At 36.5% G+C, this 5,740-nt stretch overlaps 1 non-coding gene across 1 annotated transcript; it reads right to left on the bottom strand.

Moving 5' to 3' along the window:
- Positions 1 to 5,181: 5,181 nt before the first annotated feature.
- LOC113754940 lies at positions 5,182 to 5,290 on the bottom strand. Its single transcript, XR_003465475.1, has one exon. It is a non-coding gene; the product is annotated as a small nucleolar RNA R71 (small nucleolar RNA).
- Between the last annotated feature and the right edge of the window lie 450 nt (positions 5,291 to 5,740).

The following is a 5,740-nucleotide window of genomic DNA, read 5'->3' as shown; positions in this document are numbered from 1 at the left end:
TTGTTCCGTTTGTTTTATTTTAAAGTTTGATTGCAACTCTAATTGAGTTCCAAATTTCGGAGGCTAGTTCGCATTGTGTGAATTTTTCCGAATTTCCAAAGTTTGCCAAAAACCAACCCGAATCTGTCTTGGGAGTCCAAGTCAGCCACTTTAAGCCAAAATTTGAGTGTCTTCCATTTTGAATCTTAGAAAAATGTCTTCTAGGAACTTTTAGTACTTCGGAACTAATTTCCAACGGTACCAAGTTTTCCAATTTTTGACCTACGGAGTGGAAGATATGATTTTTCTAAGTTTGACACACAAAGCTGAAATTTGCCAATTTCTTAGAAAATGAAATTTTGGAAACTTGACTTCTTTTCTTGATATCGACTAAACGTTTTGAACTCGATTTCATGGAAATACTAGTCTCTCTCTTCGGACTTTAAAACTTCACTCTTGAACCTCAAGTTAAAGGAATTGAATCTCTCTTTTAGGACTTTGATTTAGTCTAGATGAGTGTACATCTCTTCTTGGTAAATGCATGATTTTAAGTAAAGTTAATTATTACTTGCTCAGGCGCTCAAGGGGACCTTCAAGAGGAACTCGGAGCGGATGCCTAAACACTTGTTTGAGCACTTACTCACTTGTTTTGACTAGGTGAGTGTTCCATATAGGAGTACGTAATTTGAATAAGTCTATGACATGCTTATTCCATGATCATTAAGTGTTAGGTGCTACATGATAAGTATTTACCACACTCACGCATATTTAAGTAAGGTATACTTGAATTACTCGACATGAAATACTTGAATTGCATATTTATGTGAAGTGTTTAAATGATTAATTATGCTATGGCTGCATAAGTCGGTTAGAGTGAATCTCCGCGACTCTTAAGCGGTAACAGTGGGAAATGGCCAATGGTGGCCTATTAAAACGGCAAATATCTGCCAATTAACCGTAATTACTTACCGTTTACCGCTAATCGTTAACCGTTAACCGTAATTACTTACCGTTTACCTGACTACTTGATTACTTGATTACCGTAAATTACATGTTCATATGAAATTACCGTATATTGCTTACGTGTTTATGTGTTAAATGTTATTAATAATTGCTCACATGAAATTGTCCACCATGTTAAGACGAGTGTGTACTTCATCTCACTCGACCTACTAAAATGATAAATCTTACCGTTTACCGTTTTACTTGATTACTTGTGCATGTTGTAAGCTCTAAGCTGAACTGGGCCCTGCCCTCGGTTACTGACCTACTCGAGCCAGGACTGGGCTCGGTCGGGTAGGTTGGAACCCTGGGACACCGTTTCGGTATACTCGAGTACTACCACTGGAGGGATAAGGTGATGGCAAGACAAGCCGAGGGGTTCTGAAGTTATAAGGTGCAGATGACCGAAATGGTTCCACTGGAACACCATATCCTTCAATGCGTGTTTATTTTGCATAATGATAACTGTTTCATGATAATGTACCAACGTGCAACCCTGAGCCATACCTGTGATATGTTCCAATTACTCGTACACTAATAAATGTCTCATGTTAATGTGCGAATATGTAACCTTGAACCATACATGTGGTATGCTCAAATTACTTGATTTATTAGAACTGCTAGAGTGTCTTGGAACCTCACTGGGCTGTGTAGCTCATTCCACGTTTTTATTTTCCTTAACAGGGGTCGAGACCAAGGGTGCTCGTGAATAGTACTAGATTGTTTTCTTTTGAAGACCTTAAGTTGTATTATAATGGATGGTTGTAGTACATATTCTTTTGGAGTGTATCAAGCTTGAAAGCTAACTAATTGTAAGCATGCAATACTTTGGAGTACTTTGAATATATATTGAAGTTATTCGCAGTATTTTCGAGCTTTTGAATTGTGGATTGTAGTCAGTCCTGGCGAGAGCTGGGCAGGTGTCCCGCGGATACCCTTTGGTTCGCCTTAGGGAGAAGTGGGGTCGTCACAACAAGTGTGTTATTTTATCAATTGTGAATTACTTGAATTTTCTGACTTTAATTCCTGTACAAATGTTATTGTTACTTGTTACTTGAACTATGTGTTCGCATGTGCATGTTTTGTTTTTTTTTCTTGGCCTCACAAGCATTCGCTCACTCCGTTAGATTTGTTTTCCTTAGCAGGACCGGATGGGAAGATTTTGGAGAAAAGCCGACTAGATTACTCTTTTGATTAGTATCTTGGTTGTAATTGTTTGGTCGACTTATAACGATTGTATTTTGGGACTTGATACACTGTTGAATTTGGAATTTTGAATATATTTGTCTAGACGACTTTTGGAGGTTGTATATTTTGGGAATGAGATGTACTTTTGGTATCTTGTAATATAAGATTGAATATCTATGCATGGAAGTGACTTCTTTTCTTACGTCGTCTGGTATTAATAGTCATTATTGTATTAAGCTTGAACAAAAATTGTACCGAATCCTGGCGAGAGCTGGGCAGGCGTTCAACGGATACCCTTAGGTTCGCCCTTGGGAGAAGTAGGGGAGTCACAAAACCACGCAAGCAAGCTAGAAATTCTAAGGAGTGCTCACGCAAGCAACTAACAAAACTTAGACAAAGTCTATTGATAAGAGTTTATTTTACGTATTTTTAAGTGCATTTTATTAGTTAATTTTGAGTTGATTATTTAGTTTTATAATTAAAATAAAGAGGTTTTTGGTAAAATTATATATTTTTGGTAAAAGTGGATAATATTGCATTTCTATTGATTTTAATGGTAAAAACTTCATTTTTATGCAGGAATGATGATTCAATCACCAAAGGATGTCAAATGAGGTAAAAAATAGAGATTTGGTGATAAATTCAAGTGGCAACAAGAAGAATGAAGTGAAAAACGTTCAAGTGAGGAAATGCAATACAAGTCAGTTTTGACACTCTTCAGTATTTTGACCATATCTGGAGCTACACTTATCGGATTGAGGTGATCGTTATACCATTTTAAAGCTAAGAAAGAGACCTACAATTCGTATGAATACATCGAAATCCATTTCTGCCATCTTCATGGGCAAAACGTTGGAATACAGAAGCTGCATTCTGTGGTCGGAAGTTAAAACAGAGGTTTGAACAGGTGACAGTATTTCGATCATATCTCAGGTTACAATGCTCCGATTTGGATGATTCTTGAAGCATTGGAAAGCTAACTCAAAGGGCTACAACTTTTGTGTTTTGCACAAAAGCTAGTTTGGCCTTTATCATGGAGAAAATCGCAGTTGAAATAAGGCCAGAGTGAAAACGCGAGTAGACAAAACGCGAGTTTATACCGCGTTTTGTGTAGGCGCGTTTTATAGCCGAAATTCTGCAATTTGACTCAGTCAATTCTCTTGTGTGCATACCACTTTCCAGCTATAAGATGCAAGGGAATTCGGTGCACATGCTTCTGCAATAAAAGAGAAGACCAAATGAGTGTGGACAAAAGGAAACATCATATCTTTGACTTCTTTTTACAAAATCTGAGTGGAGGAAATTATGAAGTGAGAGGAATGGAATTTCTACCACCTTTTATGCAGAAATACAGGGGAGAAGCCAGCAGGACCAGACGTAGCTAGTTTTCCTTCTTGCAACAAGTTTTCTCTCTAGTTAAGAGTTCTTAGAGAAGCATTTAGAGTTTTCACTTGTAATCATATTGTGCAAGAACATAGCAGGAATTGGAGAGCTTCACCTTCAATTGGCTAAGCTTTCTTTTATCTTTCTTATACTTGTACTTTATGATGTTTTGCAGTAATAAACTTGTGAATATGAGTGTTTCATCATTCATGAGTAGCTAATTTCCCTTATCTAGGGAGTAGATGAAGCTTATGGCCAAATGATATGAAGTGATTGTGATTTATGCTTGTTATATCTTGTATTAACTTATCTACTTGTGTATGTTGGATTACTTGTTGTTGCTTGATCACCAATAGCAGGTTTATAGTTGTTTTTACTCATTGAGAAATGGTAAAAATAATGGAATGACACAAGTAGAACTTGAGTTGTATATTCATGAGAATAGAAATACATTCAAGTGGATGAAATCTGCATTTCATGTGTAAATAAGAACAGATTTAGTATTTACCAAGAGATTAGGAAAAACTAATCTGTTTTAACCCATTATTATCATGAGAATGTGAATTTGGTATTTCTGGAAATGAATCCTTGGTTAAACAAGAGCAGTAACAAGTGTTGAATTAATTCATTTTAGATCTTTTGAGTCATAAGTGGAATCTACATCCCTAGATCTTAATATTTAGTGAATTCTACTCCTATTGTGAAATTGCATTTATCTATTTAAGAATTTTTGTAGTTGAATTAAAATCTGAAGTTTCTGCTCAAATTAATTGTGAGTCTAAATAATAGAGTAAATTAGTATCTAATAATTGTTTTAAATTGCTCCTCGTGGGATCGACCCGATACACATCTCGTACTACAATTGCGACCTGTATACTTGCAGTCCAACGGGTGTAAATTCGGAATTAAACTTGCATTGATAAAAAAAAATCCCGTCAAGTTTTTGGCGCCGTTGCCGGGGAGCGGCAATATTAGAGCCTAATCATCTTTATTAATTTAGACAGTATTATTTTTTTTTATATTTAATCTTATTTTGTAATCAGTTTTTGACAATTGAAGTTGCATAATATCTCTTATTTCTGTTTGTAGTGTATGCACCGGGCGTCTCGGGAAGTTACACCTTTCGATCCAGAAATTGAGAGGACACTACGTAGACAAAGGAGGCACACACAACAGCAAGAGGAACAAGAGATTTGGCAACCGATAGAGGACATTTTGATAGAACTACCATTTGAAGAAGAAATGGCGGAAAATGACCAAAATAGACGAGTTCTACGAGATTATACTCTACCGGGAACACAAGGATCTCAAACAAGCATAGTAAGGCCTACGGTAAATGCTAACAATTTTGAGATTAAACCATCACTTATCCAAATGGTTCAACAATCTCAATTTGGAGGTAATGCAGTAGAAGATCCTAATTCACACTGTAGCTACATTCTTGGAATTTGTGATACAATTAACATGAAGAGTTAGGATGATGCCATAGAGCTAAGATTGTTTCCCAATTTTCATTGAGAGATAAGGCCAAAACTTTTGGCTACACTCTCATGCTCTAATACTTTCACTGGATGGGATGACTAATCAAGAGCATTCTTAAATAAGTATTTCCACCAGGTAAGACTGCTAAGTTCTAGAAACTGGATATCACTAGTTTTAGCCAATTGGAAGGTGAAATCATTATATGAGGCATGGGAAAGGTTTAGAGATTTGCTTCGGAAATGTCCACATATGGACTGCCGGAATGGTTAATTCATAGCAAACCTTCTATAATGGTTTAGTTTTTTTCTACTAAAACTATGATCGATGCAGCTGCAGGTGGAGCTTTAATGGGTAAAACACCCCAAGAAGCTCATAATTTGATAGAAGAAATGGCAGCAAATAACTACCAATGGGCCAATGAGAGAGGTAATACAAGACGTCACGCAGGTATGATCGAAATGGACACTCTCAATATGTTGAGTGCTCAAATGAATAATGTGATGAAATTGCTAAGTAGACAAGGTGGAGTTGGTCCAAGTTCATCTAATGCACATGTAGCATGTTGTTCTATATGTGGAGGTGAACATGATAGTAATGAGTGTGTCGATTCTGAACAGGTACAATTCGTCAATAATTACAATCGTAATGCTCAAAATAACCCCTACTCGAATACTTACAATCCGGGATGGAGAAATCATCCAAACTT

This window comes from Coffea eugenioides, unplaced genomic scaffold, assembly GCF_003713205.1.
Source record: "Coffea eugenioides isolate CCC68of unplaced genomic scaffold, Ceug_1.0 ScVebR1_1114;HRSCAF=1915, whole genome shotgun sequence".
In the NCBI taxonomy this organism is placed as follows: domain Eukaryota; kingdom Viridiplantae; phylum Streptophyta; class Magnoliopsida; order Gentianales; family Rubiaceae; genus Coffea; species Coffea eugenioides.
This window is presented reverse-complemented; position numbering and strand designations above follow the sequence as displayed.